This window comes from Hoplias malabaricus, chromosome 2 (assembly GCF_029633855.1).
Source record: "Hoplias malabaricus isolate fHopMal1 chromosome 2, fHopMal1.hap1, whole genome shotgun sequence".
Classification (NCBI taxonomy): domain Eukaryota; kingdom Metazoa; phylum Chordata; class Actinopteri; order Characiformes; family Erythrinidae; genus Hoplias; species Hoplias malabaricus.
The window spans coordinates 42,994,286-43,019,279 of NC_089801.1; the positions used below are offsets into that span (position 1 = coordinate 42,994,286).

Genomic DNA, 24,994 nt, shown 5'->3' on the forward strand with positions numbered 1-24,994 from the left:
TCTCACGCCAAGTTTGTTTCCTTGTCTCCAATGTCTGATTATGAATCTTGAGAAACACCCGCAGGATAGTAGTGGAGTCACGTCTGAGCCGAGTCCCTGGATATATTATGACCCGTTGAGCAGTTTCTATTTGGAGCGTTTCAGAAGTTGGTGTAGATGCATGCTTGGCTACTGTATATTTTCACCCATTTTCTTTAGTTCCATAGGGTTCTTCATCACTGACAAATACAGAATTCATCTCTCCACCGCGAGCGAGAGGCAGAGCTCCGAGATGAAGGCTGAAGTCCTGAAGTTTTCTGAGCTAAGACTATACATTCAGAGATCATTTCTATAGTTTATTTCTTGGAAAACTGGTTTGAAAGTGTTACGTCTTTCTTTCCACGATGAAGAGCTAAGGCGTTTCTTTCAGAGTGGGACTTGTACTGAGAGAAACATGAACCTGTTGTTGCTCTCTGTCGTTGATGACTGTTCCATCTGCTTTTTGCAGACTGGAAGAAAGAGGTGTAAGCAGAGTGGTAAGATTTTTGCCTGACTATGGTGGAGTTATTGACAATACCACTAAAACTGCTTGTTTGTTCTAACAGTTTTTCTGGACAGTTCTCACACCAAGTATGTTTCTTTGTCCCCAATGTCTGTTTATGAATCTTGAGAAACATCTGCAGGATAGTAGTGGAGTCTTGTCTGAGCCGAGTCCCTGGATATATTATGACCCGTTGAGCAGTTTCTATTTGGAGCGTTTCAGAAGTTGGTGTAGATGCATCCTTGGCTACTGTATATTTTCACCCATTTTCTTTAGTTCCATAAGGTTCTTCATCACTGACAAATACAGAATTCATCTCTCCACCGCGAGCGAGAAGCAGAGCTCCGAGATGAAGGCTGAAGTCCTGAGGTTTTCTGAGCTAAGACTATACTTTCAGGGATCATTTCTATAGTTTATTTCTTGGAAATGTGGTTTGAAAGTGTTACGTTTCTCTTTCCACGATGAAGAGCTGAAGCATTTCTTTCAGAGCGGGAATCGGACTGAGAGAAACATAAACCTGTTGTTACTCTCTGTCGTTGATGACCGTTCCATCTGCTTTTTGCAGACTGGAAGAAAGAGGTGTAAGCAGAGTGGTAAGATTTTTGCCTGCCTATGGTGGAGTTGTTGACAATACCACTAAAACTGCTTGTTTGTTTTAACAGTTTTTCTGGATAGTTCTCACGCGGAGTTTGTTTCCTTGTCTCCAATGTCTGATTATGAATCTTGAGAAACACCCGCAGCATAGTAGTGGAGTCACGTCTGAGCCAAGTCCCTGCATATATTATGACCCGTTGAGCAGTTGCCGTTTGGAGCGTTTCAGAAGTTGGTGTAGATGCATCCTTGGCTACTGTATGTTTTCCCCCATTTTCTTTAGTTCCATAGGGTTCTTCATCACTGACAAATACAGAATTCATCTCTCCACCGCGAGCGAGAAGCAGAGCTCCGAGATGAAGGCTGAAGTCCTGAGGTTTTCTGAGCTAAGACTATACTTTCAGGTATCATTTCTATAGTTTATTTCTTGGAAATGTGGTTTGAAAGTGTTACGTCTCTCTTTCCACGATGAAGAGCTGAGGCATTTCTTTCAGAGCGGGAATCGGACTGAGAGAAACATGAAACTGTTGTTACTCTCTGTTGTTGATGACTGTTCCATCTGCTTTTTGCAGACTGGAAGAAAGAGGTGTAAGCAGAGTGGTAAGATTTTTGCTTGACAATGGTTGAGTAATTGACAATTCTTCTAAAACTGCTTGTTTGTTCTAAAAGTTTTCCTGGACAGTTGTCACGCCAAGTTTGTTTCCTTGTCTCCAATGTCTGATTATGAATCTTGAGAAACACCTGCAGCATAGTAGTGGAGTCACGTCTGAGCCGAGTCCCTGCATATATTATGACCCGTTGAGCAGTTGCCGTTTGGAGCGTTTCAGAAGTTGGTGTAGATGCATCCTTGGCTACTGTATATTTTCCCCCATTTTCTTTAGTTCCATAGGGTTCTTCTTCATTGACAAATACAGAATTCATCTCTCCACCGCGAGCGAGAAGCAGAGCTCCGAGATGAAGGCTGAAGTCCTGAGATTTTCTGAGTTAAGACTATACTTTCAGGGATCATTTCTATAGTTTATTTCTTGGAAATGTGGTTTGAAAATGTTACGTTTTTCTTTCCGCGGTGAAGAGCTGAGGTATTTCTTTCAGAGCGGAAATCAGACTGAGAGATACATGAACCTGTTGTTACTCTCTGTCGTTGATGATTGTTTTGTCTGCTTTTTGCAGACTTGAAGAAATAGGTGTAAGCAGAGTGGTAAGATTTTTGCCTGACTATGGTGGAGTTATTGACAATACCACTAAAACTGCTTGTTTGTTCTAACAGTTTTTCTGGACAGTTCTCACGCCAAGTATGTTTGTTTGTCCCCAATGTCTGTTTATGAATCTTGAGAAACATCTGCAGGATAGTAGTGGAGTCTTGTCTGAGCCGAGTCCCTGGATATATTATGACCCGTTGAGCAGTTTCTATTTGGAGCGTTTCAGAAGTTGGTGTAGATGCATCCTTGGCTACTGTATATTTTCACCCATTTTCTTTAGTTCCATAGGGTTCTTCATCACTGACAAATACAGAATTCATCTCTCCACCGCGAGTGAAAAGCAGAGCTCCGAGATGAAGGCTGAAGTCCTGAGGTTTTCTGAGCTAAGACTATACTTTCAGGGATCATTTCTATAGTTTATTTCTTGGAAATGTGGTTTGAAAGTGTTACGTTTCTCTTTCCACGATGAAGAGCTGAAGCATTTCTTTCAGAGCGGGAATCGGACTGAGAGAAACATAAACCTGTTGTTACTCTCTGTCGTTGATGACCGTTCCATCTGCTTTTTGCAGACTGGAAGAAAGAGATGTAAGCAGAGTGGTAAGATTTTTGCCTGCCTATGGTGGAGTTGTTGACAATACCACTAAAACTGCTTGTTTGTTTTAACAGTTTTTCTGGGTAGTTCTCACGCGGAGCTTGTTTCCTTGTCTCCAATGTCTGATTATGAATCTTGAGAAACACCCGCAGCATAGTAGTGGAGTCACGTCTGAGCCGAGTCCCTGCATATATTATGACCCGTTGAGCAGTTGCCGTTTGGAGCGTTTCAGAAGTTGGTGTAGATGCATCTTTGGCTACTGTGTTTTCCCCCATTTTCTTTAGTTCCATAGGGTTCTTCTTCATTGACAAATACAGAATTCATCTCTCCACCGCGAGCGAGAAGCAGAGCTCCGAGATGAAGGCTGAAGTCCTGAGATTTTCTGAGTTAAGACTATACTTTCAGGGATCATTTCTATAGTTTATTTCTTGGAAATGTGGTTTGAAAGTGTTACGTTTTTCCTTCCGCGGTGAAGAGCTGAGGCATTTCTTTCAGAGCGGAAATCAGACTGAGAGATACATGAACCTGTTGTTACTCTCTGTCATTGATGATTGTTTTGTCTGCTTTTTGCAGACTTGAAGAAATAGGTGTAAGCAGAGTGGTAAGATTTTTGCCTGACTATGGTGGAGTTATTGACAATACCACTAAAACTGCTTGTTTGTTCTAACAGTTTTTCTGGACAGTTCTCACGCCAAGTATGTTTCTTTGTCCCCAATGTCTGTTTATGAATCTTGAGAAACATCTGCAGGATAGTAGTGGAGTCTTGTCTGAGCCGAGTCCCTGGATATATTATGACCCGTTGAGCAGTTTCTATTTGGAGCGTTTCAGAAGTTGGTGTAGATGCATCCTTGGCTACTGTATATTTTCACCCATTTTATTTAGTTCCATAGGGTTCTTCATCACTGACAAATATAGAATTCATCTCTCCACCGCGAGCGAGAGGCAGAGCTCCGAGATGAAGGCTGAAGTCCTGAGATTTTCTGAGTTAAGACTATACTTTCAGGGATCATTTCTAGAGTTTATTTTTTGGAAATGTGGTTTGAAAGTGTTAAGTCTCTCTTTCCACGATGAAGAGCTGAGGCATTTCTTTCAGAGCGGGACTTGGACTGAGAGAAACATGAACCTGTTGTTGCTCTCTGTTGTTGATGACCGTTCCATCTGCTTTTTGCAGACTGGAAGAAAGAGGTGTAAGCAGAGTGGTTAGATTTTTGCCTGACTATGGTTGAGTTATTGAAATTTCTTCTAAAACTGCTTGTTTGTTCTAAAAGTTTTTCTGGACAGTTCTCACGCCAAGTTTGTTTCCTTGTCTCCAATGTCTGATTATGAATCTTGAGAAACACCCGCAGGATAGTAGGGGAGTCACGTCTGAGCCGAGTCCCTGGATATATTATGACCCGTTGAGCAGTTTCTATTTGGAGCGTTTCAGAAGTTGGTGTAGATGCATGCTTGGCTACTGTATATTTTCACCCATTTTCTTTAGTTCCATAGGGTTCTTCATCACTGACAAATACAGAATTCATCTCTCCACCGCGAGCGAGAGGCAGAGCTCCGAGATGAAGGCTGAAGTCCTGAAGTTTTCTCAGCTAAGACTATACATTCAGGGATCATTTCTATAGTTTATTTCTTGGAAAACTGGTTTGAAAGTGTTACGTCTTTCTTTCCACGATGAAGAGCTAAGGCGTTTCTTTCAGAGTGGGACTTGTACTGAGAGAAACATGAACCTGTTGTTGCTCTCTGTCGTTGATGACTGTTCCATCTGCTTTTTGCAGACTGGAAGAAAGAGGTGTAAGCAGAGTGGTAAGATTTTTGCCTGACTATGGTGGAGTTATTGACAATACCACTAAAACTGCTTGTTTGTTCTAACAGTTTTTCTGGACAGTTCTCACGCCAAGTATGTTTCTTTGTCCCCAATGTCTGTTTATGAATCTTGAGAAACATCTGCAGGATAGTAGTGGAGTCTTGTCTGAGCCGAGTCCCTGGATATATTATGACCCGTTGAGCAGTTTCTATTTGGAGCGTTTCAGAAGTTGGTGTAGATGCATCCTTGGCTACTGTATATTTTCACCCATTTTATTTAGTTCCATAGGGTTCTTCATCACTGACAAATATAGAATTCATCTCTCCACCGCGAGCGAGAGGCAGAGCTCCGAGATGAAGGCTGAAGTCCTGAGATTTTCTGAGTTAAGACTATACTTTCAGGGATCATTTCTAGAGTTTATTTTTTGGAAATGTGGTTTGAAAGTGTTAAGTCTCTCTTTCCACGATGAAGAGCTGAGGCATTTCTTTCAGAGCGGGACTTGGACTGAGAGAAACATGAACCTGTTGTTGCTCTTTGTTGTTGATGACCGTTCCATCTGCTTTTTGCAGACTGGAAGAAAGAGGTGTAAGCAGAGTGGTTAGATTTTTGCCTGACTATGGTTGAGTTATTGAAATTTCTTCTAAAACTGCTTGTTTGTTCTAAAAGTTTTTCTGGACGGTTCTCACGCCAAGTTTGTTTCCTTGTCTCCAATGTCTGATTATGAATCTTGAGAAACACCCGCAGGATAGTAGTGGAGTCACGTCTGAGCCGAGTCCCTGGATATATTATGACCCGTTGAGCAGTTTCTATTTGGAGCGTTTCAGAAGTTGGTGTAGATGCATCCTTGGCTACTGTATATTTTCACCCATTTTCTTTAGTTCCATAGGGTTCTTCATCACTGACAAATACAGAATTCATCTCTCCACCGCGAGCGAGAAGCAGAGCTCCGAGATGAAGGCTGAAGTCCTGAGGTTTTCTGAGCTAAGACTATACTTTCAGGGATCATTTCTATAGTTTATTTCTTGGAAATGTGGTTTGAAAGTGTTACGTTTCTCTTTCCACGATGAAGAGCTGAAGCATTTCTTTCAGAGCGGGAATCGGACTGAGAGAAACATAAACCTGTTGTTACTCTCTGTCGTTGATGACCGTTCCATCTGCTTTTTGCAGACTGGAAGAAAGAGGTGTAAGCAGAGTGGTAAGATTTTTGCCTGCCTATGGTGGAGTTGTTGACAATACCACTAAAACTGCTTGTTTGTTTTAACAGTTTTTCTGGATAGTTCTCACGCGGAGTTTGTTTCCTTGTCTCCAATGTCTGATTATGAATCTTGAGAAACACCCGCAGCATAGTAGTGGAGTCACGTCTGAGCCAAGTCCCTGCATATATTATGACCCGTTGAGCAGTTGCCGTTTGGAGCGTTTCAGAAGTTGGTGTAGATGCATCCTTGGCTACTGTATGTTTTCCCCCATTTTCTTTAGTTCCATAGGGTTCTTCATCACTGACAAATACAGAATTCATCTCTCCACCGCGAGCGAGAAGCAGAGCTCCGAGATGAAGGCTGAAGTCCTGAGGTTTTCTGAGCTAAGACTATACTTTCAGGTATCATTTCTATAGTTTATTTCTTGGAAATGTGGTTTGAAAGTGTTACGTCTCTCTTTCCACGATGAAGAGCTGAGGCATTTCTTTCAGAGCGGGAATCGGACTGAGAGAAACATGAAACTGTTGTTACTCTCTGTTGTTGATGACTGTTCCATCTGCTTTTTGCAGACTGGAAGAAAGAGGTGTAAGCAGAGTGGTAAGATTTTTGCCTTACAATGGTTGAGTAATTGACAATTCTTCTAAAACTGCTTGTTTGTTCTAAAAGTTTTCCTGGACAGTTGTCACGCCAAGTTTGTTTCCGTGTCTCCAATGTCTGATTATGAATCTTGAGAAACACCTGCAGCATAGTAGTGGAGTCACGTCTGAGCCGAGTCCCTGCATATATTATGACCCGTTGAGCAGTTGCCGTTTGGAGCGTTTCAGAAGTTGGTGTAGATGCATCCTTGGCTACTGTATATTTTCCCCCATTTTCTTTAGTTCCATAGGGTTCTTCTTCATTGACAAATACAGAATTCATCTCTCCACCGCGAGCGAGAAGCAGAGCTCCGAGATGAAGGCTGAAGTCCTGAGATTTTCTGAGTTAAGACTATACTTTCAGGGATCATTTCTATAGTTTATTTCTTGGAAATGTGGTTTGAAAGTGTTACGTTTTTCTTTCCGCGGTGAAGAGCTGAGGTATTTCTTTCAGAGCGGAAATCAGACTGAGAGATACATGAACCTGTTGTTACTCTCTGTCGTTGATGATTGTTTTGTCTGCTTTTTGCAGACTTGAAGAAATAGGTGTAAGCAGAGTGGTAAGATTTTTGCCTGACTATGGTGGAGTTATTGACAATACCACTAAAACTGCTTGTTTGTTCTAACAGTTTTTCTGGACAGTTCTCACGCCAAGTATGTTTCTTTGTCCCCAATGTCTGTTTATGAATCTTGAGAAACATCTGCAGGATAGTAGTGGAGTCTTGTCTGAGCTGAGTCCCTGGATATATTATGACCCGTTGAGCAGTTTCTATTTGGAGCGTTTCAGAAGTTGGTGTAGATGCATCCTTGGCTACTGTATATTTTCACCCATTTTATTTAGTTCCATAGGGTTCTTCATCACTGACAAATATAGAATTCATCTCTCCACCGCGAGCGAGAGGCAGAGCTCCGAGATGAAGGCTGAAGTCCTGAGATTTTCTGAGTTAAGACTATACTTTCAGGGATCATTTCTATAGTTTATTTTTTGGAAATGTGGTTTGAAAGTGTTAAGTCTCTCTTTCCACGATGAAGAGCTGAGGCGTTTCTTTCAGAGCGGGACTTGGACTGAGAGAAATAAGAACCTGTTGTTGCTCTCTGTTGTTGATGACCGTTCCATCTGCTTTTTGCAGACTGGAAGAAAGAGGTGTAAGCAGAGTGGTTAGATTTTTGCCTGACTATGGTTGAGTTATTGAAATTTCTTCTAAAACTGCTTGTTTGTTCTAAAAGTTTTTCTGGACAGTTCTCACGCCAAGTTTGTTTCCTTGTCTCCAATGTCTGATTATGAATCTTGAGAAACACCCGCAGGATAGTAGTGGAGTCACGTCTGAGCCGAGTCCCTGGATATATTATGACCCGTTGAGCAGTTTCTATTTGGAGCGTTTCAGAAGTTGGTGTAGATGCATGCTTGGCTACTGTATATTTTCACCCATTTTCTTTAGTTCCATAGGGTTCTTCATCACTGACAAATACAGAATTCATCTCTCCACCGCGAGCGAGAGGCAGAGCTCCGAGATGAAGGCTGAAGTCCTGAAGTTTTCTCAGCTAAGACTATACATTCAGGGATCATTTCTATAGTTTATTTCTTGGAAAACTGGTTTGAAAGTGTTACGTCTTTCTTTCCACGATGAAGAGCTAAGGCGTTTCTTTCAGAGTGGGACTTGTACTGAGAGAAACATGAACCTGTTGTTGCTCTCTGTCGTTGATGACTGTTCCATCTGCTTTTTGCAGACTGGAAGAAAGAGGTGTAAGCAGAGTGGTAAGATTTTTGCCTGACTATGGTGGAGTTATTGACAATACCACTAAAACTGCTTGTTTGTTCTAACAGTTTTTCTGGACAGTTCTCACGCCAAGTATGTTTCTTTGTCCCCAATGTCTGTTTATGAATCTTGAGAAACATCTGCAGGATAGTAGTGGAGTCTTGTCTGAGCCGAGTCCCTGGATATATTATGACCCGTTGAGCAGTTTCTATTTGGAGCGTTTCAGAAGTTGGTGTAGATGCATCCTTGGCTACTGTATATTTTCACCCATTTTCTTTAGTTCCATAGGGTTCTTCATCACTGACAAATACAGAATTCATCTCTCCACCGCGAGTGAGAAGCAGAGCTCCGAGATGAAGGCTGAAGTCCTGAGGTTTTCTGAGCTAAGACTATACTTTCAGGCATCATTTCTAGAGTTTATTTCTTGGAAATGTGGTTTGAAAGTGTTACGTTTCTCTTTCCACGATGAAGAGCTGAAGCATTTCTTTCAAAGCGGGAATCGGACTGAGAGAAACATAAACCTGTTGTTACTCTCTGTCGTTGATGACCGTTCCATCTGCTTTTTGCAGACTGGAAGAAAGAGATGTAAGCAGAGTGGTAAGATTTTTGCCTGCCTATGGTGGAGTTGTTGACAATACCACTAAAACTGCTTGTTTGTTTTAACAGTTTTTCTGGGTAGTTCTCACGCGGAGTTTGTTTCCTTGTCTCCAATGTCTGATTATGAATCTTGAGAAACACCCGCAGCATAGTAGTGGAGTCACGTCTGAGCCGAGTCCCTGCATATATTATGACCCGTTGAGCAGTTGCCGTTTGGAGCGTTTCAGAAGTTGGTGTAGATGCATCCTTGGCTACTGTGTTTTCCCCCATTTTCTTTAGTTCCATAGGGTTCTTCTTCATTGACAAATACAGAATTCATCTCTCCACCGCGAGCGAGAAGCAGAGCTCCGAGATGAAGGCTGAAGTCCTGAGATTTTCTGAGTTAAGACTATACTTTCAGGGTTCATTTCTATAGTTTATTTCTTGGAAATGTGGTTTGAAAGTGTTACGTTTTTCTTTCCGCGGTGAAGAGCTGAGGCATTTCTTTCAGAGCGGAAATCAGACTGAGAGATACATGAACCTGTTGTTACTCTCTGTCGTTGATGATTGTTTTGTCTGCTTTTTGCAGACTTGAAGAAATAGGTGTAAGCAGAGTGGTAAGATTTTTGCCTGACTATGGTGGAGTTATTGACAATACCACTAAAACTGCTTGTTTGTTCTAACAGTTTTTCTGGACAGTTCTCACGCCAAGTATGTTTCTTTGTCCCCAATGTCTGTTTATGAATCTTGAGAAACATCTGCAGGATAGTAGTGGAGTCTTGTCTGAGCCGAGTCCCTGGATATATTATGACCCGTTGAGCAGTTTCTATTTGGAGCGTTTCAGAAGTTGGTGTAGATGCATCCTTGGCTACTGTATATTTTCACCCATTTTATTTAGTTCCATAGGGTTCTTCATCACTGACAAATATAGAATTCATCTCTCCACCGCGAGCGAGAGGCAGAGCTCCGAGATGAAGGCTGAAGTCCTGAGATTTTCTGAGTTAAGACTATACTTTCAGGGATCATTTCTAGAGTTTATTTTTTGGAAATGTGGTTTGAAAGTGTTAAGTCTCTCTTTCCACGATGAAGAGCTGAGGCATTTCTTTCAGAGCGGGACTTGGACTGAGAGAAACATGAACCTGTTGTTGCTCTCTGTCGTTGATGACTGTTCCAACTGCTTTTTGCAGCCTGGAAGAAAGAGGTGTAAGCAGAGTGGTAAGATTTTTGCCTGACTATGGTGGAGTTATTGACAATACCACTAAAACTGCTTGTTTGTTCTAACAGTTTTTCTGGACAGTTCTCACACCAAGTATGTTTCTTTGTCCCCAATGTCTGTTTATGAATCTTGAGAAACATCTGCAGGATAGTAGTGGAGTCTTGTCTGAGCCGAGTCCCTGGATATATTATGACCCGTTGAGCAGTTTCTATTTGGAGCGTTTCAGAAGTTGGTGTAGATGCATCCTTGGCTACTGTATATTTTCCCCCATTTTCTTTAGTTCCATAGGGTTCTTCTTCATTGACAAATACAGAATTCATCTCTCCACCGCGAGCGAGAAGCAGAGCTCCGAGATGAAGGCTGAAGTCCTGAGGTTTTCTGAGTTAAGACTATACTTTCAGGGATCATTTCTAGAGTTTATTTTTTGGAAATGTGGTTTAAAAGTGTTAAGTCTCTCTTTCCACGATGAAGAGCTGAGGCATTTCTTTCAGAGCGGGACTTGGACTGAGAGAAACATGAACCTGTTGTTGCTCTCTGTTGTTGATGACCGTTCCATCTGCTTTTTGCAGACTGGAAGAAAGAGGTGTAAGCAGAGTTGTTAGATTTTTGCCTGACTATGGTTGAGTTATTGAAATTTCTTCTAAAACTGCTTGTTTGTTCTAAAAGTTTTTCTGGACAGTTCTCACGCCAAGTTTGTTTCCTTGTCTCCAATGTCTGATTATGAATCTTGAGAAACACCCGCAGGATAGTAGTGGAGTCACGTCTGAGCCGAGTCCCTGGATATATTATGACCCGTTGAGCAGTTTCTATTTGGAGCGTTTCAGAAGTTGGTGTAGATGCATGCTTGGCTACTGTATATTTTCACCCATTTTCTTTAGTTCCATAGGGTTCTTCATCACTGACAAATACAGAATTCATCTCTCCACCGCGAGCGAGAGGCAGAGCTCCGAGATGAAGGCTGAAGTCCTGAAGTTTTCTGAGCTAAGACTATACATTCAGGGATCATTTCTATAGTTTATTTTTTGGAAAACTGGTTTGAAAGTGTTACGTCTCTCTTTTCACGATGAAGAGCTAAGGCGTTTCTTTCAGAGTGGGACTTGTACTGAGAGAAACATGAACCTGTTGTTGCTCTCTGTCGTTGATGACTGTTCCATCTGCTTTTTGCAGACTGGAAGAAAGAGGTGTAAGCAGAGTGGTAAGATTTTTGCCTGACTATGGTGGAGTTATTGACAATACCACTAAAACTGCTTGTTTGTTCTAACAGTTTTTCTGGACAGTTCTCACACCAAGTATGTTTCTTTGTCCCCAATGTCTGTTTATGAATCTTGAGAAACATCTGCAGGATAGTAGTGGAGTCTTATCTGAGCCGAGTCCCTGGATATATTATGACCCGTTGAGCAGTTTCTATTTGGAGCGTTTCAGAAGTTGGTGTAGATGCATCCTTGGCTACTGTATATTTTCACCCATTTTCTTTAGTTCCATAGGGTTCTTCATCACTGACAAATACAGAATTCATCTCTCCACCGCGAGCGAGAAGCAGAGCTCCGAGATGAAGGCTGAAGTCCTGAGGTTTTCTGAGCTAAGACTATACTTTCAGGGATCATTTCTATAGTTTATTTCTTGGAAATGTGGTTTGAAAGTGTTACGTTTCTCTTTCCACGATGAAGAGCTGAAGCATTTCTTTCAGAGCGGGAATCGGACTGAGAGAAACATAAACCTGTTGTTACTCTCTGTCGTTGATGACCGTTCCATCTGCTTTTTGCAGACTGGAAGAAAGAGGTGTAAGCAGAGTGGTAAGATTTTTGCCTGCCTATGGTGGAGTTGTTGACAATACCACTAAAACTGCTTGTTTGTTTTAACAGTTTTTCTCGATAGTTCTCACGTCGAGTTTGTTTCCTTGTCTCCAATGTCTGATTATGAATCTTGAGAAACACCCGCAGCATAGTAGTGGAGTCACGTCTGAGCCGAGTCCCTGCATATATTATGACCCGTTGAGCAGTTGCCGTTTGGAGCGTTTCAGAAGTTGGTGTAGATGCATCCTTGGCTACTGTATATTTTCCCCCATTTTCTTTAGTTCCATAGGGTTCTTCATCACTGACAAATACAGAATTCATCTCTCCACCGCGAGCGAGAAGCAAATCAAATCAAATCAAATCAAATTTATTTATATAGTGCTTTTCACAACTGATGTTGTCACAAAGCAGCTTCACAGAATTCCAGTAAGACAAGATTTGACATGAAATGTAAAGACAAATGTAAAACCCTCAAGTGAGCAAGCCAGGGGCGACAGTGGCAAGGAAAAACTCCCCCAGCTGAGGAAGAAACCTTGGGAGGAACCAAGGCTCACAAGGGGTGACCCATCCTTCTCTGGTCAATCTACTGGTGATGATAGTTAGTAGTCCATGAGAACTTCAGTGTAGGGACAGCTTCAAGGCACTTGGTGGTTGCTGGAGCGTGGGCAGCTGGTCTGAAGCGTGGAGGAGGATCTCGACAGTCATCCATCAGTGTCCAGACAGACAGGTGGGCAGTCGTTTACTCGGAAAGATGTAAAGGGATGGAATTAGTTTTGAACTGTTTTGTGTTTGTAAAGTAGAAAATATGAAAATTTCCAGAGTGTGGCTAATGACTCCGGCAGATCTGACTATGACAGCATTAACTAAAAGGAGAGAACCAGAAGGACACACAGACATGGGAGCATCCTGAAACACTGGCATCCCTCCGCTCCACCGTCAACAAACCTGAGTGATCGCGAGAAGCGGCGGGACGACAGCACCAGCGTCTCAGTATACTATAATTCCCTGTGTCCATGGACCCCCCGGATCTGCCGCCTTTATCTATGGGGGAGCATTAGCTACCAAATGATAAACTAAACAAATGAGTTTTTAGCCTACATTTGAAGATTGCGACTGTGTCTGAGTCCCGAACATTTTTTGGAAGATCATTCCAGAGTTGGGGGGCTTTATAAGAAAAGGCTCTTCCCCCAGCTGAGGCCTTCTGAATTCTGGGAACATTTAAAAATCCAGTATTCTGTGATCTGAGTGAACGTGGAGGCTCATAATAGGAAATTGTATCTTGAAGATATTCAGGAGCAAGCCCATGTAGAGCTTTATATGTTAATAACAAAATTTTGTAGTCAATGCGGAATTTAACAGGCAGCCAATGAAGTGATGATAAAACTGGGCTGATATGTTCAAATTTTCTAGTTTTAGTGAGGACCCTAGCTGCAGCATTTTGAACTAGTTGAAGTTTTCTTAAATTGCTGCTGGTGCATCCTGACAGTAGTGCGTTACAGTAGTCAAGCCTTGAAGTAATAAAGGCATGTACTAATGTTTCTGCGTCCTGGAGGGATAAGGCATTTCTAATCTTAGCAATATTGCGAAGATGTAAAAAAGCTGTCCTAGTGATACTACCTATGTGTTGATCAAATGATAAATCCGGGTCAATTATGACACCAAGATTTTTTGCTGCTGAACCAGGTTTAACTGGAAAGTTAGCTAGATCTAAAATTAAATCTGATAATTTATTTCTTGTCACTTTTGGACCCAAAAGCAGGACCTCTGTTTTGTTGCTGTTTAGAAGGAGGAAGTTACGCAACATCCAGCCTTTCACGTCTTTTACACAGTCCTCTATTTTCTTTAATCTGTGTTTGTCATCGGGCTTGGCTGAAATATACAATTGTGTGTCGTCTGCGTAACAGTGAAAGTTAATGTCATGGTTTCTTATAACTGTGCCTAGCGGTAACATGTATAATGTAAATAATAATGGTCCTAAAATAGAGCCTTGTGGAATTCCAAATCTTACTTTAGAATAATTTGAATTTAGATTGTTTACTTTTATGAATTGATAACGTTCCGTTAAGTAAGATTTGAACCATAATAGGGCTGTCCCTGTGATTCCAACCATGTTTTCTAACCTTTCTATGAGAATATTGTGGTCTATTGTATCGAAGGCTGCGCTTAGGTCAAGAAGCACCAACAGGGATACGTGGCCTTGATCAGAGGCAAGAAGAAGATCATTTGTTATCTTGACTAGAGCTGTCTCTGTACTATGATGTTGCCTGAATCCAGATTGGAATTTTTCATATATATGATTCTTATGTAGATATGAACTAAGTTGTTGGGCCACAGCTCTTTCTAAGATCTTAGACAGAAATGGCAAATTAGAAATAGGCCTGTAATTAGACAGTGTACTAGCATCAAGATTTGGTTTCTTGATCATAGGTTTAATAACTGCTAGTTTAAAAGCTTTGGGTACATGGCCCAGACTAAGCGATGAGTTTACTATAGTTAAAAGAGGATCAATAATAGCTGGTAGTACTTCTTTGAGCAACTTTGTGGGAATTGCGTCAAGTGTGCAAGTTGTACAGTTTGCGGAGGTGATAATCTTCTCTAGTTCTAATTGTGGGAGTGGGTAAAAGGTTTCAAGTCTTTCTTTTACAGTTATATTATGTTTTATTTCATTCACATCAGGTGGCAGCCAGGATGGATTTGATCCTGTGGCTAGAGTTTGTTGTCTAATATTCTCAATTTTATTATTAAAAAAGTCCATAAAATCTTTACTGGTGAGAGTTGCTGGAATTAGTTGTTCAGAACCTGCTTGATTTTTTGTAATTCTAGAAAACACACTAAACAGTGCTCTCGGATTATTTTTATTATTGGAGATCAGCGAGGCCAGATATGCTGAGCGAGCTTTAGTGAGGGCATTTCTATACTCTATAAGGCTGTCCTTCCAGGCAGAATGAAACACTTCAAGCTTGGTTGATCGCCATTTCCGCTCTAGTTTTCGTAATGTTTGTTTTAAAGTACGGGTCTTATCGTTATACCATGGTGCGAGCTTTTTCTGTCTTATACTTTTATGTTTAAGTGGTGCTACCTTTTCTAAAGTAGATCGACAGGTATTTTCTAGGTAGTCAGTTAGTACATCTAGGTCCATTGGGTCTGATGGAGTTGGAACTGGGGTCGATAGTTCTGGTAGGTTTTCTATAAATTGTAGGGCGGTAGATGGTTTTATTATACGCCTTGTAGAATAGCGAGGGTTCTTACATATATTATGGATAAAACGTAGCTCATATGAAATTAAGTAATGATCGGAGATTGCTGAGGATTGCGGTAAGATATTAATTTTGTCAATGTTAAGACCTAGTGTCAGAACTAAGTCTAAAGTGTGGCTGCAGTAGTGTGTAGGCCCTGTTACATTTTGAGTAATACCAATAGAGTCTAAGATTGAGGTAAATGCCTTTTTTAGTGGGTCACTTTCCTTCTCGAAATGGATATTGAAATCTCCTACAATTATAACTTTATGATTGCACACCGCTAGGTTTGTAGCAAAATCGCTGAATTCTTTCAGAAATTCTAAGTAAGGCCCTGGTGGTCTCTAAATGTTGCATAATAAAAATGCGTCCTTTTTTGTGACTGGATTTGTAATAATAGTGGAGAGAACCTCAAAAGAAGAAAAGGTGTCACATTGTTTAAGACTAATTTCTAGGGTATTTTGGTAAATTACACATACTCCACCTCCTTTGCCTGATATTCTTGGGCTATGTGCATAATTATAGCCTAGGGGGGTGGCTTCATTTAGTGCTAAATATTCATTTGGTTTAACCTACGTTTCCGTGAGACAGAAAACATTGAATTTATGATCACTTATAATATCATTTACGATGAGTGCTTTTGAGTTTAGCGATCTTATGTTGAGTAACCCAAATTTTAGTTCTGAGGTGTTGCTGCTAGGTGTTGTGTATGATTTAATATTGATTAGGTTGCTGAAACAGGCTGATTTTGTTTTTCTACTTTTACATTTAGTTCGGGGGAAAGACACAGTCTCAATACAGTTGAACCTGGGTGACGCCTCAAGACAGTTCGCAGACGGTCGGTTTAGCCTGTCTGTCTGCGGCCTGGTCCCGGCTCTGGATTGTCAGCAGCTATCTACACTACTCTGCCGACTAACTAAAAGACTATGTGCTATACTGCAAGAAAGTAAGGCAGCACCCTCCCGCGTGGGGTGGATACCATCCCTACCTATAAGACCAGGCTTGCCCTCAAAACGTAACCAATTGTCTATAAAGCCCACTTGATTTTCGGAACACCACTTGGACATCCAGCAGTTTAATGCCCAAAGTCTGCTGTAAGCTTCGTCGCCACGCCGCATTGGTATGGGACCAGAGCAGATTACGGCATCGGACATCGTCTGGGCCAGTTTAATCACCTCTGTAATATTACCCTTAGTTACCTCAGACTGCCGCAGACGAATATCATTGGCCCCTACATGAATGACTACCCTCGAATATCTCCAATTAGCTAACAGTCTAAGGTTGCCACTAATATCCGGCGCTCTGGCTCCCGATAAACAGCTAACTGTTACTGCCGGCGCCCCTAAAGGAGTAGCTAATTTCACGTGCCGAACAATAGAGTCTCCTATAACCAGAGCACTCTTAACAGGCTCCTCAGCGGGTGCTTCGCTGAGCAGGGCAAACCTGTTTGACACGCGAATCGGAGGAGCGTGGTGTCCCGGTGGGCTAGCTTTGGCCTCAGCGTTAGCATCAGCCTTAGCTTTCCGGCTATGACGCCGAGACGTCACCCATTCACCCCGCTGTGAGGGCTCTAACGCCGGAGTCGTGGGGGTGCTAACTCTCCCTAAGGCACCCGGAGTTGCTAACACTGAATCTCGCTGTTTATCCCTCAACAATAATAAGCTCCGGATGCGCACTTCTAGCTGGTCCACTTTATCCACCAGAGAGCTAACTAGCTGACACTTACTACAAATACAACCACTATATTTATCGCTAGAGGTGGAAAAGGGCGTTAAACTAAACATGCCACACTCTGAACAGGCAAAACAGCCAGTAGTAGCCATGGAATTGCAGGTACTTACCGCTTTTAGTGAATTTTAGTAACTTACACCAAGAACGTTACTCCAGGGTCCGGTGGCAGTTTTAGTGCCTCTGTAATGAATATTCCTGCGGAGACAATCTAAAAGATAGATCTATGGATGGTTAGTAGGTTATAAAAACAGATATAAATATAGAAATAACAATGGAAACGATTAAACAGGAAAACCCGAGCGATCAAAACAGCTTCCAAACTGGTACAGAAACAGCCAAACGGGTTGCCAGATCTCCACTCTCAAACCCCCCAGCAGAGCTCCGAGATGAAGGCTGAAGTCCTGAGGTTTTCTGAGCTAAGACTATACTTTCAGGAATCATTTCTATAGTTTATTTCTTGGAAATGTGGTTTGAAAGTGTTACGTTTTCCTTTCCGCGATGAAGAGCTGAGGCATTTCTTTCAGTGCGGGAATCGGACTGAGAGAAACATGAACCTGTTGTTACTCTCTGTAGTTGATGACCGTTCCATTTGCTTTTTGCAGACTGGAAGAAAGAGATGTAAGCAGAGTGGTAAGATTTTTGCCTGACTATGGTGGAGTTAATGACAATACCGCTAAAACTGCTTGTTTGTTCTAATAGTTTTTCTGGACAGTTTTCATGCCAAGTATGTTTCCTTGTCCCCAATGTCTGTTTATGAATCTTGAGAAACACCTGCAGGATAGTAGTGGAGTCTTGTCTGAGCCGAGTCCCTGCATATATTTTGACCCGTTGAGCAGTTTCTATTTGGAGCGTTTCAGAAGTTGGTGTAGATGCATCCTTGGCTACTGTATATTTTCACCCATTTTCTTTAGTTCCATAGGGTTCTTCATCACTGACAAATACGGAATTCATCTCTCCACCGCGCGAGAGAAGCAGAGCTCCGAGATGAAGGCTGAAGTCCTGAGATTTTCTGAGTTAAGACTATACTTTCAGGGACCATTTCTATAGTTTATTTCTGGGAAATGTGGTTTGAAAGTGTTAAGTCTCTGTTTCCACGATGAAGAGCTGAGGCATTTCTTTCAGAGCGGGAATAGGACTGAGAGAAACATGAACCTGTTGTTGCTCTCTGTCGTTGATGACTGTTCCATCTGCTTTTTGCAGACTGGAAGAAAGAAGTGTAAGCAGAGTGGTTAGATTTTTGCCTGACAATGGTTGAGTTATTGAAACTTTTTCTAAAACTTCTTGTTTGTTCTAAAAGTTTTTCTGGACAGTTCTCACGCCAAGTTTGTTTCATTGTCTCTAATGTCTGATTATGAATCTTGAGAAACACCCGCAGCATAGTAGTGGAGTCACGTCTGAGCCGAGTCCCTGCATATGTTATGACCCGTTGAGCAGTTGCCGTTTGCAGCGTTTCAGAAGTTGGTGTAGATGCATCCTTGGCTACTGTATATTTTCCCCCATTTTCTTTAGTTCCATAGGGTTCTTCATCACTGACAAATACAGAATTCATCTCTCCACCGCGGGCGAGAAGCAGAGCTCCGAGATGAAGGCTGAAGTCCTGAGGTTTTCTGAGCTAAGACTATACTTTCAGGAATCATTTCTATAGTTTATTTCTTGGAAATGAGGTTTGAAAGTGTTACGTTTTCCTTTCCGCGATGAAGAGCTGAGGCATTTCTTTCAGAGCGGGAATCGGACTGAGAGAAACATGAACCTGTTGTTCCTCTCTGTCGTTCATGACCGTTCCATCTGCTTTTTGCAGACTGGAAGAAAGAGGTGTAAGCAGAGTGGTAAGATTTTTGCCTGACAATGGTTGAGTAATTGACAATTCTTCTAAAACTGCTTGTTTGTTCTAAAAGTTTTACTGGACAGTTGTCACGCCAAGTTTGTTTCCTTGTCTCCAATGTTTGATTATGAATCTTGAGAAACACCTGCAGCATAGTAGTGGAGTCACGTCTGAGCCGAGTCCCTGCATGTATTATGACCCGTTGAGCAGTTGCCGTTTGGAGCGTTTCAGAAGTTGGTGTAGATGCATCCTTGGCTACTGTATATTTTCCCCCATTTTCTTTAGTTCCATAGGGTTCTTCATCACTGACAAATACAGAATTCATCTCTCCACCGCGAGCGAGAGGCAGAGCTCCGAGATGAAGGCTGAAGTCCTGAAGTTTTCTGAGCTAAGACTATACTTTCAGGGATTATTTTTATAGTTTATTTTTGGGAAATGTGGTTTGAAAGTGTTACGTTTCTCTTACCACGATGAAGAGCTGAAGCATTTCTTTCAGAGCGGGAATCTGACTGAGAGAAACATGAACCTGTTGTTACTCTCTGTTGTTGATGACCGTTCCATCTGCTTGTTGCAGACTGGAAGAAAGAGGTGTAAGCAGAGTGGTAAGATGTTTGCCTGATAATGGTTGAGTTATTGAAACTTCTTTTAAAACTGCTTGTTTGTTCTAAAAGTTTTTCTGGACAGTTCTCACGCCAAGTTTGTTTCCTTGTCTCCAATGTCTGATTATGAATCTTGAGAAACACCCGCAGGATAGTAGTGGAGTCACGTCTGAGCCGAGTCCCTGGATATATTAAGACCCGTTGAGCAGTTTCTATTTGGAGCGTTTCAGAAGTTGGTGTAGATGCATCCTTGGCTACTGTATATTTTCCCCCATTTTCTTTAGTTCCATAGGGTTCTTCATCACTGACAAATAAAGAATACATCTCTCCACCGCGAGCGAGAAGCAGAGCTCCGAGATGAAGGCTGAAGTCCTGAGATTTTCTGAGTTAAGACTATATTTTCAGGGATCATTTCTATAGTTTATTTCTTGGAAATGTGGTTTGAAAGTGTTACGTCTTCCTTTCCACGATGAAGAGCTGAGGCATTTCTTTCAGAGTGGGAATCGGACTGAGAGAAACATGAACCTGTTGTTACTCTCTGTCGTTGATGACTGTTCCATCTGCTTTTTGCAGACTGGAAGAAAGAGGTGTAAGCAGAGTGGTAAGATTTTTGCCTGACTATGGTGGAGTTATTGACGATACCACTAAAACTGCTTGTTTGTTCTAAGAGATTTTCTGGACAGTTCTCACGCCATGTTTGTTCCCTTGTCCCCAACGTCTGATTATGAATCTTGAGAAACACCCGCAGCATAGTAGTGTAGTCACGTCTGAGCCGAGTCCCTGCATATGTTATGACCCGTTGAGCAGTTGCCGTTTGGAGCGTTTCAGAAGTTGGTGTAGATGCATCCTTGGCTACTGTATATTTTCCCCCATTTTCTTTAGTTCCATAGGGTTCTTCATCACTGACAAATACAGAATTCATCTCTCCATCGCGAGCGAGAGGCAGAGCTCCGAGACGAAGGCTGAAGTCCTTTAGTTTTCTGAGCTAAGACTATACTTTCAGGAATCATTTCTATAGTTTATGAATTGGAAAAGTGGTTTGAAAGTGTTAAGTTTCTCTCTCCACGATGAAGAGCTGAGGCATTTCTTTCAGAGCGGGACTCTGACTGAGAGAAGCATGAACCTGTTGTTACTCTTTGTTGTTGATGATTGTTCTGTCTGCTTTTTGCAGACTAGAAGAAAGAGGTGTAAGCAGAGTGGTAAGATTTTTGGCTGATAATGGTAGAGTTATTGACAATTCCACTAAAACTGCTTGTTTGTTCTAAGAGATTTTATGGACAGTTCTCATGCCAAGTTTGTTTCCTTCTCCCCAATGTCTGATTATGAATCTTGAGAAACACCTGCAGGATAGTAGTGGAGTCTTGTCTGAGCCGAGTCCCGGCATATATTATGACCCTTTGAGCAGTTGCCGTTTGGAGCATTTCAGAAGTTGGTGTAGATGCATCCTTGGCTACTGTATATTTTCACCCATTTTCTTTAGTTCCATAGGGTTCTTCATCACTGACAAATACAGAATTCATCTCTCCACCACGAGCGAGAGGCAGAGCTCCGAGATGAAGGCTGAAGTCCTGAGGTTTTATGAGCTAAGACTATACTTTCAGGGATCATTTCTATAGTTTATTTTTTGGAAATGTGGTTTGAAAGTGTTACGTCTTTCTCTTCACGATGAAGAGCTGAGGCATTTCTTTCAGAGTGGGAATCGGACTGCGAGAAGCATGAATCTGTTGTTACTCTCTGTCGTTGACGACTGTTCCACCTGCTTTTTGCAGACTGAAAGAAAGAGGTGTAAGCAGAGTGGTAAGATTTTTGCTTGACAATGGTGGAGTTATTGACATTTCTTCTAAAACTGCTTGTTTGTTCTAAGAGTTTTTCTGGACAGTTCTCACGCCAACTTTGTTCCCTTGTCCCCAATGTCTGATTATGAATCTTGAGAAACACCCGCAGGATAGTAGTGGAGTCATGTCTGAGCCGAGTCTCTGCATATATTATGACCTGTTGAGCAGTTGCCGTTTGGAGTGTCTCAGAAGTTGGTGTAGATGCATTCTTGGCTACTGTATATTTTCACCCATTTTCTTTAGTTCCATAGGATTCTTCATCACTGACAAATACAGAATTCATCTCTCCACCGTGAGCGAGAGGCAGAGCTCCGAGATGAAGGCTGAAGTCCTGAAGTTTTCTAAGCTAAGACTATACTTTCAGGCATCATTTCTATAGTTTGTGAATTAGAAAAGTGGTTTGAAAGTGTTACGTTTCTTTCTCCATGATGAAGAGCTGAGGCATTTCTTTCAGAGCGGGACACGGTCTGAGAAAAGCATGAACCTGTTGTTACTCTCTGTTGTTGATGATTGTTCTGTCTGCTTTTTGCAGACTAGAAGTAAGAGGTGTAAGCAGAGTGGTAAGGTTTTTGGCTGATAATGGTAGAGTTATTGACAATTCCAATAAAACTGCTTGTTTGTTCTAAGAGATTTTCTGGACAGTTCTCACGCCAAGTTTGTTTCCTTGTCCCCAATGTCTGATTATGAATCTTGAGAAACACCCGCAGGATAGTAGGCAGAGTTCCGAGATGATCATGTGGATGGCAACACTGTCATGAGTACAGTTAGAGATGGGAAGTAGGTGCAGATTGTTGTTAGATCTGTGCAGTGCTTTGTATTCTTGTTTTTTACTTTTGTTATCACTGCTGGTCCAGGAAATTCAGCTGCTAAACCTAACACTGCTGCTGAGAGAGCACAGCTCAGAACCAGACAGGAGTGTTGGTCTTATTTACTTCAGCTGAAAAACAGATTTGAACCACTGCATGCCCTTTGTGAAAATCACAAATGCAGTGAACTCAACGCAGAAAGTGCCAGATGGTCATAAAACACTAAAAAACTTACAGCAGACACCCTGATCTTTGGAGATGACACTGTTAATGGGGTAACAAACCCAAAACTCATAGTGTGATGTAATCCAAACATCACAGTCCCTGAAGTTTTAAAAAGAGTCTTTAATGACCTCCTTAACACAGTAAGTTCAACATACAATTTTTCATCAGAGGACCTCTACCTGCAGGAGGCACCAATATGTTCTCAAGGTTACTGGGATTAAACACCTGGCTACAGAACAGCTGCAGGTCAAATGGACTGAACTTCATTGACAACTTTAACTTGTTTTTTTGGGAAGAGAGAACTTTTAAGGAGAGATGGACTACACACAAACAAGAGAGGTGTCAAACTTCTGACAGACAACCTCATTTTCTCAGTGTGTAATCTATCCATTTGTCTTGGTGGTGGCACATCAGCATCAACATCTAGGAACTCTGCTGTACAAGCAGATGACCTGAGGGAGCAGCAGAAACTGGATATGAGTGGCAATGACCAATTTTATCAGCTGCCAGAGACACGAAAACCCCAAGATGTATCCTCCATGTCCTCTATTTCCCCTCCCACATCACCCCACCTGAACCTCCTAGCAGCCATGGAGAAGCTAGTATCGGCTTGGACAAGCCTGTCACTTTCTTTGTCAGCCAGCCCTTAGGTGAAAAGAAAAACCACCCCAGTTTCTACTCCACCCTCATCTACTGCCACTTCCCCACTGCAGTCCCCCAGACTGTCCCATAAGAAAAATCACGCTCCATCATCACCTAGAGCATCTCAATGGAAAAGACAAGCTCCTTGATTTCTGGAAAGGCAGCTTCACTCACGGCCCCATCGCTAGTTGGTGCTTTAAACAGCTTCGTCAGCTGATAAGGATGAGGAAAAGTAATGTTTTTTGGGTCCTGGCTGCTGCAGTGATGTCAACAGTACATGTTTTCAAAACAAGCTTGGACATTTGGTCCCTGTAATCTCTACCATTCCAGTACTTATCAGTGAGAGAAAGAACAGGAAGTTGAGGTCAGATTCTGTGAACGTAGCCAATCTACAGCATATAAAACGTGATACAGAGATTCTGTGGCAAAGTGCACAAGTTATTAAGTTAGCTCTTCTAAATTTCAGATCTCTCACAAACAAATCACACTTAATTAATGATTTTATTACAGCACATGGGCTTGATTTTATACTTTTAACTGAGACTTGGTTAAATGAACGTAGTACTGCAATTGTTTTAATGGAGTCGGCTCCTCTGGATATTCATTTTTTCAATGTATCTCGTGCCAGTAGAAATGTTGGTAGGTCTAGCTGCTCTGTTCCATTTTTATTTTCAGTGCAAGCAGTTATCATTTGGTGATTTCACAACATTTGAGTACCTCTGTGTAGTTCTAAAAGGGACACCACAGATATTACTAGTAACTGTCTACAGGCCTCCGAAGTACAGTGCTTCTTTTATTGATGAATTTACAGAGATGCTGTCTTTTATTTCTACTGACTTTGACTATTTTGTTATTGCTGGTGACTTTAACATACATATTGACAATCCCAAGGACTGTTTTGCCAAGGAACTACACACCATATTGGACTCTTTTGGTCTTTCACAGAAAGTTACAGGGAATACACATTGTCATGGTCACATGCTGGATATTGTTATCTCAAAGATATATTGCGTTGTCAGATCACTACTGTGTGTTCTTTGATATGTGGGCCTCACCAGTCATCAGGGACAGAAGAGTTGTGTCAAGAAAAGGATTATAATGGACTGCACAGCTACACTTTTCATGAGTAAAATGTGCACTACACCATGTGAACAGTCCAGCTCTGCTGATGGTCTGCTGAATAGTTTTAATTCAAAAATTGTCAATATTATGGACGAGATTGTGCCAGTTAAATTGAAGGCTTTGTCTTGAAAACAGAAAGCACCATGGAGAAATGCTTCTGTTGTTCAAATCCAAAAGAGGGAATGCTGCAAGGCAGAACGCAGATGGTGTAAAACAAGTCTTCATATTCACAAAGAAATCTACAAAGATGGGCTATGTGAATACAACACAATAATATGCAAAACATGACAATCTCTAGCATCATCAACAATAATATTAACAACAGCAAAATCCTCTTCAACGTGGTCGACAGACTTACTAACTCACGCACACAAATGGCACCTGAACTATTAACAACTGAAAGATGTAATGAGTTTGCATTATTTTTTAAAATTAAAATCAAGAATATCAGACAAGCGACATCTATATCCAACAATGAGTCTGTACCTTCTCCATCACCTCATAAAGACTCCTTAGTTAAAATGTCAGAGTTCAGTAGTGTTAAAAATGAAATTTTAATTGACACAGTTAATAATCTCCAATCATCCACTTGTAGTCTTGACACACTACCAACCAAATTTTTAAAGAGTGTGTTTCACACTCTTAGCACACTATAGCACCAGACATACTCCACACTTCACTCATGTCGGAGGTCTTTCTGAGCTCACTAAAAACTGCAGTTGTAAAACCTCTTCTAAAAAAAGAATAATTTAGAATCATCTCATGTAAGTAACTACAGACCAATTTCTAATTTACCGTTCATTGGCAAAATCATTGAGAAAATAGTTTTCAGGCAAATCACTATTTTTGTCCATAAACAGTAGCCTAGAGAAATTCCAGTCCGGGTTCCGGTCTAATTACAGCACTGAGACTGCTCTAATCAAGATCATTAATGACATTTGCTTAAATATGGAGGCTGGAAAGGTATCTCTTCTATTACTTCTTGACCTGTGCTGCCTTTGATACCATTGACCATAAGATTCTTATAGATAGACTCGCAAACTGGGTTGGACTCTCAGGAACAGCCCTGAAGTGGTTTGTGTCTTACCTGGAAGGCAGGAACT

At 41.5% G+C, this 24,994-nt stretch overlaps 28 non-coding genes across 28 annotated transcripts; all 28 read left to right on the forward strand.

Moving 5' to 3' along the window:
- Positions 1–303: 303 nt before the first annotated feature.
- Positions 304–517, forward strand: LOC136688433 (small nucleolar RNA U3). Its single transcript, XR_010801124.1, has one exon. It is a non-coding gene; the product is annotated as a small nucleolar RNA U3 (small nucleolar RNA).
- A 384-nt stretch (positions 518–901) lies between these two features.
- On the forward strand, positions 902–1,115 carry LOC136688402 (small nucleolar RNA U3). Its single transcript, XR_010801095.1, has one exon. It is a non-coding gene; the product is annotated as a small nucleolar RNA U3 (small nucleolar RNA).
- Positions 1,116–1,499: 384 nt separating this feature from the next.
- On the forward strand, positions 1,500–1,713 carry LOC136688410 (small nucleolar RNA U3). The gene has a single exon (XR_010801103.1). It is a non-coding gene; the product is annotated as a small nucleolar RNA U3 (small nucleolar RNA).
- A 384-nt stretch (positions 1,714–2,097) lies between these two features.
- On the forward strand, positions 2,098–2,311 carry LOC136688425 (small nucleolar RNA U3). Its single transcript, XR_010801117.1, has one exon. It is a non-coding gene; the product is annotated as a small nucleolar RNA U3 (small nucleolar RNA).
- A 384-nt stretch (positions 2,312–2,695) lies between these two features.
- LOC136688400 (small nucleolar RNA U3) lies at positions 2,696–2,909 on the forward strand. The gene has a single exon (XR_010801093.1). It is a non-coding gene; the product is annotated as a small nucleolar RNA U3 (small nucleolar RNA).
- Positions 2,910–3,291: 382 nt separating this feature from the next.
- On the forward strand, positions 3,292–3,505 carry LOC136688416 (small nucleolar RNA U3). Its single transcript, XR_010801108.1, has one exon. It is a non-coding gene; the product is annotated as a small nucleolar RNA U3 (small nucleolar RNA).
- Positions 3,506–3,889: 384 nt separating this feature from the next.
- Positions 3,890–4,103, forward strand: LOC136688421 (small nucleolar RNA U3). Its single transcript, XR_010801113.1, has one exon. It is a non-coding gene; the product is annotated as a small nucleolar RNA U3 (small nucleolar RNA).
- Positions 4,104–4,487: 384 nt separating this feature from the next.
- Positions 4,488–4,701, forward strand: LOC136688431 (small nucleolar RNA U3). The gene has a single exon (XR_010801122.1). It is a non-coding gene; the product is annotated as a small nucleolar RNA U3 (small nucleolar RNA).
- A 384-nt stretch (positions 4,702–5,085) lies between these two features.
- On the forward strand, positions 5,086–5,299 carry LOC136688418 (small nucleolar RNA U3). Its single transcript, XR_010801110.1, has one exon. It is a non-coding gene; the product is annotated as a small nucleolar RNA U3 (small nucleolar RNA).
- Positions 5,300–5,683: 384 nt separating this feature from the next.
- On the forward strand, positions 5,684–5,897 carry LOC136688403 (small nucleolar RNA U3). Its single transcript, XR_010801096.1, has one exon. It is a non-coding gene; the product is annotated as a small nucleolar RNA U3 (small nucleolar RNA).
- A 384-nt stretch (positions 5,898–6,281) lies between these two features.
- Positions 6,282–6,495, forward strand: LOC136688411 (small nucleolar RNA U3). The gene has a single exon (XR_010801104.1). It is a non-coding gene; the product is annotated as a small nucleolar RNA U3 (small nucleolar RNA).
- Positions 6,496–6,879: 384 nt separating this feature from the next.
- On the forward strand, positions 6,880–7,093 carry LOC136688424 (small nucleolar RNA U3). The gene has a single exon (XR_010801116.1). It is a non-coding gene; the product is annotated as a small nucleolar RNA U3 (small nucleolar RNA).
- A 384-nt stretch (positions 7,094–7,477) lies between these two features.
- Positions 7,478–7,691, forward strand: LOC136688409 (small nucleolar RNA U3). Its single transcript, XR_010801102.1, has one exon. It is a non-coding gene; the product is annotated as a small nucleolar RNA U3 (small nucleolar RNA).
- Positions 7,692–8,075: 384 nt separating this feature from the next.
- On the forward strand, positions 8,076–8,289 carry LOC136688432 (small nucleolar RNA U3). Its single transcript, XR_010801123.1, has one exon. It is a non-coding gene; the product is annotated as a small nucleolar RNA U3 (small nucleolar RNA).
- Positions 8,290–8,673: 384 nt separating this feature from the next.
- LOC136688408 (small nucleolar RNA U3) lies at positions 8,674–8,887 on the forward strand. Its single transcript, XR_010801101.1, has one exon. It is a non-coding gene; the product is annotated as a small nucleolar RNA U3 (small nucleolar RNA).
- A 382-nt stretch (positions 8,888–9,269) lies between these two features.
- Positions 9,270–9,483, forward strand: LOC136688422 (small nucleolar RNA U3). Its single transcript, XR_010801114.1, has one exon. It is a non-coding gene; the product is annotated as a small nucleolar RNA U3 (small nucleolar RNA).
- A 384-nt stretch (positions 9,484–9,867) lies between these two features.
- LOC136688423 (small nucleolar RNA U3) lies at positions 9,868–10,081 on the forward strand. Its single transcript, XR_010801115.1, has one exon. It is a non-coding gene; the product is annotated as a small nucleolar RNA U3 (small nucleolar RNA).
- Positions 10,082–10,465: 384 nt separating this feature from the next.
- On the forward strand, positions 10,466–10,679 carry LOC136688426 (small nucleolar RNA U3). Its single transcript, XR_010801118.1, has one exon. It is a non-coding gene; the product is annotated as a small nucleolar RNA U3 (small nucleolar RNA).
- A 384-nt stretch (positions 10,680–11,063) lies between these two features.
- On the forward strand, positions 11,064–11,277 carry LOC136688434 (small nucleolar RNA U3). The gene has a single exon (XR_010801125.1). It is a non-coding gene; the product is annotated as a small nucleolar RNA U3 (small nucleolar RNA).
- A 384-nt stretch (positions 11,278–11,661) lies between these two features.
- Positions 11,662–11,875, forward strand: LOC136688404 (small nucleolar RNA U3). The gene has a single exon (XR_010801097.1). It is a non-coding gene; the product is annotated as a small nucleolar RNA U3 (small nucleolar RNA).
- A 5,383-nt stretch (positions 11,876–17,258) lies between these two features.
- LOC136688417 (small nucleolar RNA U3) lies at positions 17,259–17,472 on the forward strand. Its single transcript, XR_010801109.1, has one exon. It is a non-coding gene; the product is annotated as a small nucleolar RNA U3 (small nucleolar RNA).
- A 384-nt stretch (positions 17,473–17,856) lies between these two features.
- LOC136688407 (small nucleolar RNA U3) lies at positions 17,857–18,070 on the forward strand. Its single transcript, XR_010801100.1, has one exon. It is a non-coding gene; the product is annotated as a small nucleolar RNA U3 (small nucleolar RNA).
- A 384-nt stretch (positions 18,071–18,454) lies between these two features.
- LOC136688406 (small nucleolar RNA U3) lies at positions 18,455–18,668 on the forward strand. The gene has a single exon (XR_010801099.1). It is a non-coding gene; the product is annotated as a small nucleolar RNA U3 (small nucleolar RNA).
- Positions 18,669–19,052: 384 nt separating this feature from the next.
- On the forward strand, positions 19,053–19,266 carry LOC136688414 (small nucleolar RNA U3). The gene has a single exon (XR_010801106.1). It is a non-coding gene; the product is annotated as a small nucleolar RNA U3 (small nucleolar RNA).
- A 384-nt stretch (positions 19,267–19,650) lies between these two features.
- LOC136688419 (small nucleolar RNA U3) lies at positions 19,651–19,864 on the forward strand. Its single transcript, XR_010801111.1, has one exon. It is a non-coding gene; the product is annotated as a small nucleolar RNA U3 (small nucleolar RNA).
- A 384-nt stretch (positions 19,865–20,248) lies between these two features.
- LOC136688405 (small nucleolar RNA U3) lies at positions 20,249–20,462 on the forward strand. The gene has a single exon (XR_010801098.1). It is a non-coding gene; the product is annotated as a small nucleolar RNA U3 (small nucleolar RNA).
- Positions 20,463–20,846: 384 nt separating this feature from the next.
- Positions 20,847–21,060, forward strand: LOC136688429 (small nucleolar RNA U3). The gene has a single exon (XR_010801120.1). It is a non-coding gene; the product is annotated as a small nucleolar RNA U3 (small nucleolar RNA).
- Positions 21,061–21,444: 384 nt separating this feature from the next.
- On the forward strand, positions 21,445–21,658 carry LOC136688430 (small nucleolar RNA U3). Its single transcript, XR_010801121.1, has one exon. It is a non-coding gene; the product is annotated as a small nucleolar RNA U3 (small nucleolar RNA).
- Positions 21,659–24,994: the final 3,336 nt, after the last annotated feature.